General features: G+C 40.6%; 4 non-coding genes across 4 annotated transcripts; 3 read left to right on the top strand and 1 right to left on the bottom strand.

Moving 5' to 3' along the window:
* The first annotated feature begins 461 nt into the window (after positions 1 to 461).
* Positions 462 to 568, top strand: LOC127124912 (small nucleolar RNA R71). The gene has a single exon (XR_007804388.1). It is a non-coding gene; the product is annotated as a small nucleolar RNA R71 (small nucleolar RNA).
* Positions 569 to 2,981: 2,413 nt separating this feature from the next.
* Positions 2,982 to 3,088, top strand: LOC127124911 (small nucleolar RNA R71). The gene has a single exon (XR_007804387.1). It is a non-coding gene; the product is annotated as a small nucleolar RNA R71 (small nucleolar RNA).
* A 2,413-nt stretch (positions 3,089 to 5,501) lies between these two features.
* On the top strand, positions 5,502 to 5,608 carry LOC127124910 (small nucleolar RNA R71). The gene has a single exon (XR_007804386.1). It is a non-coding gene; the product is annotated as a small nucleolar RNA R71 (small nucleolar RNA).
* Positions 5,609 to 7,219: 1,611 nt separating this feature from the next.
* Positions 7,220 to 7,326, bottom strand: LOC127124252 (small nucleolar RNA R71). The gene has a single exon (XR_007803870.1). It is a non-coding gene; the product is annotated as a small nucleolar RNA R71 (small nucleolar RNA).
* Positions 7,327 to 9,627: the final 2,301 nt, after the last annotated feature.

The raw sequence follows: 9,627 nt of genomic DNA, 5'->3' as shown, positions 1-9,627 counted from the left end.
TTTTATAGGAGAAATTTGGATGATTCTTCCATCCAGGGTTGTAAGTGTTTGAAAATGGGTTACCTTGGGCGTAATTCACTTGGTCAGTATTTAGTTCGTTCAAAAGGTTACACTCCGCAGATTCGTGTCCTTTAGATCCATAGAGTTCGCACTCTGTGTGGACTACTGCTACGGTGTTAGTGTTTGTAGACATATGTTCAACCCTAAGGGCTAAAGCGTCCATTTTCGCCTGCATCATGTCTAGAGAGCTCACCTCATGTATTCCACCTTGGGTCTCCTTTTTCTCTATTGATGCTCGTTCAGTTCCCTATTGATAATGGTTTTGGGCCATATCCTCAATTAGGTCACAAGCTTCCAGATAAGGTTTGTTCATCAGCGCACCGCCTGCGGCAGCGTCGATGCTCATCTTGGTGTTATAATGGAGTCCATTTTAGAAGGTATGAACGATCAACCATTGTTCTAGGCCATGGTGTGGGCAGACTCTTAATAACTCTTTATATCTCTCCCAAGCTTCGAAAAGCGATTCTCCTTGGTTTTGAGCAAATCTAGTTATTTGGTTTCGAAGAACAGTAGTCTTACTAGGGGGAAATATCTAGCAAGGAATACTCTCCTAAGGTCTTCCCAGGTAGTTATTGAATTAGCAGGAAGTGAATCTAGCCATTAATGTGCTCTATCCTTGAGGGAGAAAGGAAATAATCTTAAACAGATCGCATTGGGTGAAGCGCCGTTAGATTTAAAGGTGTCGGCTAGTTGGATAAAAACTTTTAATGTTGATTCGGGTTCTCGGTAGCGAGACCCGCATATTGGTTTTGTTGCACTAATTGCAACAAAGACGATTTTAGTTCGAAATTGTTAGCAGGTATAAGGGTGTTTACTATACTCGAACTAGGTTCCTCATCAGAGGGTTGGGCAAATTCCTTAAGAGGTCGCCTATCGCGATTCTCGGCCATAACTTTCTTAATTCGGATGAGTAAGAGGCGTGTACGAGTATAACGTTCGGGTTCCGCTAAAGGATCTACTAAATTTCCAGTACTACGGGTTCTTCGCATTTACCGGCTAATAATGCCTTAGTGTATACGGTGTAACAACAGGGTACGAAATTTGACGAAGTTGGTCCCCGACAATGGCGCCAAAAACTTGATCGTTGTGATTCGCAAGTGCACGAATAACATCAAAGTAATATAAAAGAATATCGATCCCACAAAGACCAATCGTCAATTTATCGATTACTATCGTTACAGTGTTTATCTAAGGCAGTATAAAAGAGATATTAGGTTTGCAAAATAATGGTAAATAAATGCAGGTAAAGACAGGTTGAATGTAATTCACGTCAGTTAAGTGATGTTTCGATTGTCTAAATAGACCTACTTATGAGGCATAACATGCGTCTCCTAGAATTGGTGCCATCAGAAATTTCGAAAGAATGAACTCGATCTTTTCGTCCCCTACTTCGAAGCTTAATTTCCCTCTTTTGACATCTATTATAGCTCCGGTTGATGATAAGAATGGTCTACCTAAAAGGATTGGGATATCTTCGTCTTCTTTTATATCCATGACCACAAAGTCTGTTGGGATATAAAGTTGACCGATCCTAACTGGGATGTCTTCTAAAATGCCTACAGGATACTTAACCGACCTATCGGCTAATTGAAGGGACATCTTAGTTGGTTGCAATTCTCCTAGGTTTAACCTCTTACATACAGCTAAGGCATTAAACTTACACTAGCGCCTAAGTCTAGGAAAGCTTTGTCGATCACATGATTTCCTAAAATGCAAGGTATAGAAAAACTACCAGGGTCTTTCTCCTTCTTAGCAAGTTTATCCTCAGAAATAAAGTTATATTCCAAGGGTTTTGGATCGTCGAGCCCGCGCTTGTTAGTTAAGATGTCTTTGAGAAATTTGGCATAAGACGGAATTTGGGTGATAGCTTCGGTGAAAGGAATTTCTACATGAAGCTTTTCTATCACTTTTATAAATTTTTGATATTGGTTGTTGACTTTGGTTTGTTTAAGTCTTTGTGGATACGGGATTGGTGGTTTGTACGGGGTGGTGGTTTGTAAGTTTTATCTTTGGCTTCACCTTCTTGGTTGGCTGGCATATTTTCTTTAGAAGATTTGGACTCGCTCATTGCTGGGTTCTGAGGCCCTTCGTAAGCGGTCCCACTTCGTAACGAGATAGTGTTAGCTTGCCCTCGAGGGTTTGGTTGAGGTTGTCCAGGAAATTGGCCTCCAGGTGTAGTTTGTGGGGCTTGGTTTTGTGCTACCTGTGAGATATGGGTTTCAAGCATCTTGTTATGAGCGATTATCTGATCAACCTTGGTTCCTAATTGCGTTATAAGCTTGCTTACGTGAATGTTTTGGTTTAGGAATTCTTTATTCTGCTGAGTCTGGCCCGATATAAAGCTTTCCATGATCTTCTCAAGGTTAGACTTCTGGGGCACAGCTTGCATAGGTTGATTTGGTTTTTGGGCTTGATAACATTGCAGTCTATGAGGTGCATTATTTTGGATAGGGTTCTGGTTTTTATAGGAGAAATTTGGATGATTCTTCCATCCAGGGTTGTAAGTGTTTGAAAATGGGTTACCTTGGGCGTAATTCACTTGGTCAGTATTTAGTTCGTTCAAAAGGTTACACTCCGCAGATTCGTGTCCTTTAGATCCATAGAGTTCGCACTCTGTGTGGACTACTGCTACGGTGTTAGTGTTTGTAGACATATGTTCAATCCTAAGGGCTAAAGCGTCCATTTTCGCCTGCATCATGTCTAGAGAGCTCACCTCATGTATTCCACCTTGGGTCTCCTTTTTCTCTATTGATGCTCGTTCAGTTCCCTATTGATAATGGTTTTGGGCCATATCCTCAATTAGGTCACAAGCTTCCAGATAAGGTTTGTTCATCAGCGCACCGCCTGCGGCAGCGTCGATACTCATCTTGGTGTTATAATGGAGTCCATTTTAGAAGGTATGAACGATCAGCCATTGTTCTAGGCCATGGTGTGGGCAGACTCTTAATAACTCTTTATATCTCTCCCAAGCTTCGAAAAGCGATTCTCCTTGGTTTTGAGCAAATCTAGTTATTTGGTTTCGAAGAACAACAGTCTTACTAGGGGGAAATATCTAGCAAGGAATACTCTCCTAAGGTCTTCCCAGGTAGTTATTGAATTAGCAGGAAGTGAATCTAGCCATTAATGTGCTCTATCCTTGAGGGAGAAAGGAAATAATCTTAAACAGATCGCATTGGGTGAAGCGCCGTTAGATTTAAAGGTGTCGGCTAGTTGGATAAAAACTTTTAATGTTGATTCGGGTTCTCGGTAGCGAGACCCGCATATTGGTTTTGTTGCACTAATTGCAACAAAGACGATTTTAGTTCGAAATTGTTAGCAGGTATAAGGGTGTTTACTATACTCGAACTAGGTTCCTCATCAGAGGGTTGGGCAAATTCCTTAAGAGGTCGCCTATCGCGATTCTCGGCCATAACTTTCTTAATTCGGATGAGTAAGAGGCGTGTACGAGTATAACGTTCGGGTTCCGCTAAAGGATCTACTAAATTTCCAGTACTACGGGTTCTTCGCATTTACCGGCTAATAATGCCTTAGTGTATACGGTGTAACAACAGGGTACGAAATTTGACGAAGTTGGTCCCCGACAATGGCGCCAAAAACTTGATCGTTGTGATTCGCAAGTGCACGAATAACATCAAAGTAATATAAAAGAATATCGATCCCACAAAGACCAATCGTCAATTTATCGATTACTATCGTTACAGTGTTTATCTAAGGCAGTATAAAAGAGATATTAGGTTTGCAAAATAATGGTAAATAAATGCAGGTAAAGACAGGTTGAATGTAATTCACGTCAGTTAAGTGATGTTTCGATTGTCTAAATAGACCTACTTATGAGGCATAACATGCGTCTCCTAGAATTGGTGCCATCAGAAATTTCGAAAGAATGAACTCGATCTTTTCGTCCCCTACTTCGAAGCTTAATTTCCCTCTTTTGACATCTATTATAGCTCCGGTTGTTGATAAGAATGGTCTACCTAAAAGGATTGGGATATCTTCGTCTTCTTTTATATCCATGACCACAAAGTCTGTTGGGATATAAAGTTGACCGATCCTAACTGGGATGTCTTCTAAAATGCCTACAGGATACTTAACCGACCTATCGGCTAATTGAAGGGACATCTTAGTTGGTTGCAATTCTCCTAGGTTTAACCTCTTACATACAGCTAAGGCATTAAACTTACACTAGCGCCTAAGTCTAGGAAAGCTTTGTCGATCACATGATTTCCTAAAATGCAAGGTATAGAAAAACTACCAGGGTCTTTCTCCTTCTTAGCAAGTTTATCCTCAGAAATAAAGTTATATTCCAAGGGTTTTGGATCGTCGAGCCCGCGCTTGTTAGTTAAGATGTCTTTGAGAAATTTGGCATAAGACGGAATTTGGGTGATAGCTTCGGTGAAAGGAATTTCTACATGAAGCTTTTCTATCACTTTTATAAATTTTTGATATTGGTTGTTGACTTTGGTTTGTTTAAGTCTTTGTGGATACGGGATTGGTGGTTTGTACGGGGTGGTGGTTTGTAAGTTTTATCTTTGGCTTCACCTTCTTGGTTGGCTGGCATATTTTCTTTAGAAGATTTGGACTCGCTCATTGCTGGGTTCTGAGGCCCTTCGTAAGCGGTCCCACTTCGTAACGAGATAGTGTTAGCTTGCCCTCGAGGGTTTGGTTGAGGTTGTCCAGGAAATTGGCCTCCAGGTGTAGTTTGTGGGGCTTGGTTTTGTGCTACCTGTGAGATATGGGTTTCAAGCATCTTGTTATGAGCGATTATCTGATCAACCTTGGTTCCTAATTGCGTTATAAGCTTGCTTACGTGAATGTTTTGGTTTAGGAATTCTTTATTCTGCTGAGTCTGGCCCGATATAAAGCTTTCCATGATCTTCTCAAGGTTAGACTTCTGGGGCACAGCTTGCATAGGTTGATTTGGTTTTTGGGCTTGATAACATTGCAGTCTATGAGGTGCATTATTTTGGATAGGGTTCTGGTTTTTATAGGAGAAATTTGGATGATTCTTCCATCCAGGGTTGTAAGTGTTTGAAAATGGGTTACCTTGGGCGTAATTCACTTGGTCAGTATTTAGTTCGTTCAAAAGGTTACACTCCGCAGATTCGTGTCCTTTAGATCCATAGAGTTCGCACTCTGTGTGGACTACTGCTACGGTGTTAGTGTTTGTAGACATATGTTCAATCCTAAGGGCTAAAGCGTCCATTTTCGCCTGCATCATGTCTAGAGAGCTCACCTCATGTATTCCACCTTGGGTCTCCTTTTTCTCTATTGATGCTCGTTCAGTTCCCTATTGATAATGGTTTTGGGCCATATCCTCAATTAGGTCACAAGCTTCCAGATAAGGTTTGTTCATCAGCGCACCGCCTGCGGCAGCGTCGATACTCATCTTGGTGTTATAATGGAGTCCATTTTAGAAGGTATGAACGATCAGCCATTGTTCTAGGCCATGGTGTGGGCAGACTCTTAATAACTCTTTATATCTCTCCCAAGCTTCGAAAAGCGATTCTCCTTGGTTTTGAGCAAATCTAGTTATTTGGTTTCGAAGAACAACAGTCTTACTAGGGGGAAATATCTAGCAAGGAATACTCTCCTAAGGTCTTCCCAGGTAGTTATTGAATTAGCAGGAAGTGAATCTAGCCATTAATGTGCTCTATCCTTGAGGGAGAAAGGAAATAATCTTAAACAGATCGCATTGGGTGAAGCGCCGTTAGATTTAAAGGTGTCGGCTAGTTGGATAAAAACTTTTAATGTTGATTCGGGTTCTCGGTAGCGAGACCCGCATATTGGTTTTGTTGCACTAATTGCAACAAAGACGATTTTAGTTCGAAATTATTAGCAGGTATAAGGGTGTTTACTATACTCGAACTAGGTTCCTCATCAGAGGGTTGGGCAAATTCCTTAAGAGGTCGCCTATCGCGATTCTCGGCCATAACTTTCTTAATTCGGATGAGTAAGAGGCGTGTACGAGTATAACGTTCGGGTTCCGCTAAAGGATCTACTAAATTTCCAGTACTACGGGTTCTTCGCATTTACCGGCTAATAATGCCTTAGTGTATACGGTGTAACAACAGGGTACGAAATTTGACGAAGTTGGTCCCCGGCAATGGCGCCAAAAACTTGATCGCTGTGATTCGCAAGTGCACGAATAACATCAAAGTAATATAAAAGAATATCGATCCCACAAAGACCAATCGTCAATTTATCGATTACTATCGTTACAGTGTTTATCTAAGGCAGTATAAAAGAGATATTAGGTTTGCAAAATAATGGTAAATAAATGCAGGTAAAGACAGGTTGAATGTAATTCACGTCAGTTAAGTGATGTTTCGATTGTCTAAATAGACCTACTTATGAGGCAATAAATAAGAACCTGCTCCAAACGGAGGCTTCGATTCTGGTACAAAAATAAACCTCCTACTCCTGAAGGTAAAGACGACAACAACTCGAAGTGACCCAACTCAATGTCACAAATGTGCAATAACCCCCCGATGTGACGGATTATCGCTATTACAAATGATAAATATATGCTTAGTGTTGTAAAACTAAGTTGTGTGATTAGAAAACGAAATGGAATAAGCTATTTATAGAGATTTTCAGCAGTTTGTAAAGACCACGGTGCCCTTCAACTTCTCCTTAGTGGGACTTAGTGGGAACGTGATTTACAAAGGTTGCGCCCGCCTCCCTTCATGGAGCCCGCCATGTGTGTAAATGTGGTGGATCATAGGAACGTGGCGGTTACCTCCTAGTTGAGGGCTGATGACTCATGGTTTCCCCTATAGTGGCCGCCATGTGTGTAATTTCGCCGAAAAACCCTAATTTTAGGTCTTTTTGCTTCGTTTCTTCTAAAAGAGTCCGAAAGTGCTAAATATCTGAAAACAAGAGAAAAGAGAGCATAATACAAACAAAATGATAATAAAGTCCTAATAAACATGTGAAATCCGAGTCAAAAACATGGTGTAATTCGGTGTGATCACAATACGCAGACATAGTGAAAGGAAACGGTGTCAGCCCCGAAGCTATAAGACTACGTCTTTTCCCATTCTCATTAAGAGATAGAGCTAGAGCTTGGCTCCAGTCTCTACCATCCAACTCTGTCACTACGTGGAATGAGTTGAAGAAAGTTTTCATAGCACGATATTTCCCACCTAGTAAGACGGCTATGCTAAGAGCCCAAATAAATGGGTTTAAACAAAAAGATAATTTATCATTTTTTGAAGCTTGGGAGAGATACAAAGACATGATGAGGCTTTGTCCACATCACCTCCTAGAAGAATGGTTGATCATCTATACTTTTTACAATGATCTCTTGTATAACACAAGATTTACGATAGACGCCACCGCAGGTGGCACACTGGTGGATAAAGCCTACAATGAGGCCTATCAACTTATCGAAAGTATGGCCCATAATCATTACCAGTGGGGAAGCCAAAGAACCTATGTAAATAAACCTCCAACGAAAGGCGGTATGTACAAATTAAGCAGTTTTGACCATGTCAACGCCAAGGAAGACACTCTTACTCCAAAGATAGACAACTTGACCATAACACCCATAGCCACCGTGGCTGCCACAACACCAAACTACGAGATATGCGGAGTTCCAGGGCATGCTTCCCCAGAATGTCAACTCTTGACAGGAACCTCTACAGACCAGGTAAACTATGCTCAAGGAAACCCTTACTCAAACACCTATAACCCAGGTTGGAAGAACCATCCTAACTTTTCGTACAAAAATAATAATGCATTGTATGCACCTAACCTAGCAGCTGTTGTACCACCAAGATATCATAAAACTGCCACAAATACTCAAAATGCTCCTAGGAAGTCAAACCTAGAAATAATGATGGAAAACTTCATAGCTACCCAAGCCCAAACATATAAGGACTTCCTAAATAAAAACATACACACTAGTGAGCAAATTAAGCAGTTAGAAAACTAGGTAGACGCATTAGCCACCCATAACAAAATGTTGAAAACACAAATCTCGCAAGTGGCTCAACAACAAGCACCTACTGCTACTCCTGCAGGCACATTTCCTGGACAACCGCAACGAAACCCGAAAGGTCATGCAAATGCTATTATACTATGAAGTGGGACAAAACTAGACGGACCAACCAACCCTAGAATTCAAAACCCATCCATGCACCAAGACCCTGGTAAGGTACCTGAGAAGGAAGACGATCAAGAGGAAGATAAAAATGAAGAGGCCGTAGAGAAAGAAGAACCTTATGTGCCTCCACCACCGTATAAACCCCCTATCCCTTATCCTTAAAGACTTGTTAAATCTAAAAGTGTAGGGCAATTTAAAAAATTCGTAGAGCTTCTAAAACAATTGAATATCACAATACCCTTTACAGAAGCCATCACTCAAATGCCCTCATATTCTAAGTTTCTCAAAGAAATCTTATCTAACAAGAAGAAGATAAAGGATAACGAAACCGTTACACTTACTGCTCAATGTAGCGCCATAATACAAAACAATATGCCTCATAAGCTGAAAGACCCATGTAGTTTCTCCATACTCTGTGCAATTGGAAAGTTTGTCATAGACAAAGAACTATGCGACTTAGGAGCCAATATTAGCTTAATGCCTTTGTCCATATGCGAAAGGCTCAAAATGGGAGAAGTAAAACCTACGAGGATGTCCGTACAACTTGCAGATCGTTTTGTTAAATTTCCTGTAGGTATGTTAGAGAGTGTTCAGGTACGCATAGGACAATTCTATATTCCTACTGATTTTATAATCATGGATATAAAAGAGGATTCCAACATCCCTATCATATTAGGAAGACCATTCCTAGCTACTTTCGGAGCCATTATATATCTTAATAAAGGCACGCTAACCTTTGAAGTTGGTGAGGAAAAAGTCAAATTCATTTTGACGCAATTCTTAAAGGCACCAACTATAGACGATACTTGTTGTCTACTAGATGTCATCGACGAATGTATAAGAGAAATGGAGAATGAACAAACATCATACTCCGAAATACTGAAAATTCCAAGGCCTCCTACTTTTGAAGATGAAAATTGGAGTGAGGAATACCAAGATGACAGCCTAAGCTAATGCCTAGCACTAACGTCTGATCATATGCCTTGCCCAAAGAAACCAGCCCTAGAACTTAAGACGCTACCCAAAAATCTAAGGTACGAATTCCTAGACACTGAACTCGAGCGACCTGTAATAGTCAATGCAGACTTAGGGCAGATAGAAACCGAAAAAGCTTCTACACGTTTTAAGAAAATATTCAACTACTTTAGGCTACAATATCTTAGATCTAAAAGGAATAAGCCCTTCCATATGCATGCATCGCATAATGCTAGAGGAAGACAGTAAGACCTCTAGAGAACATCAAAGAAGGATAAATCCCATTATGTGTGATGTAGTAAAGAAAGAAGTGCAAAAGATGTTTGAAGGAAGAATTATCTACTCAGTACATGTCTTACCGAAGAAGGGAGGCGTCATAGTTGTTAATAATGAAAAAGGCGAATCTATAGCACAAAGAGTGGTTATTGGAAGTAGAATGTGCATTGATTATAGAAAATTAAATAAAGCCACTCGGAAGGATCATT

The sequence above is a fragment of the Lathyrus oleraceus genome, chromosome 2 (assembly GCF_024323335.1).
Source record: "Lathyrus oleraceus cultivar Zhongwan6 chromosome 2, CAAS_Psat_ZW6_1.0, whole genome shotgun sequence".
NCBI classification, from domain to species: Eukaryota; Viridiplantae; Streptophyta; class Magnoliopsida; order Fabales; family Fabaceae; genus Lathyrus; species Lathyrus oleraceus.
This window is presented reverse-complemented; position numbering and strand designations above follow the sequence as displayed.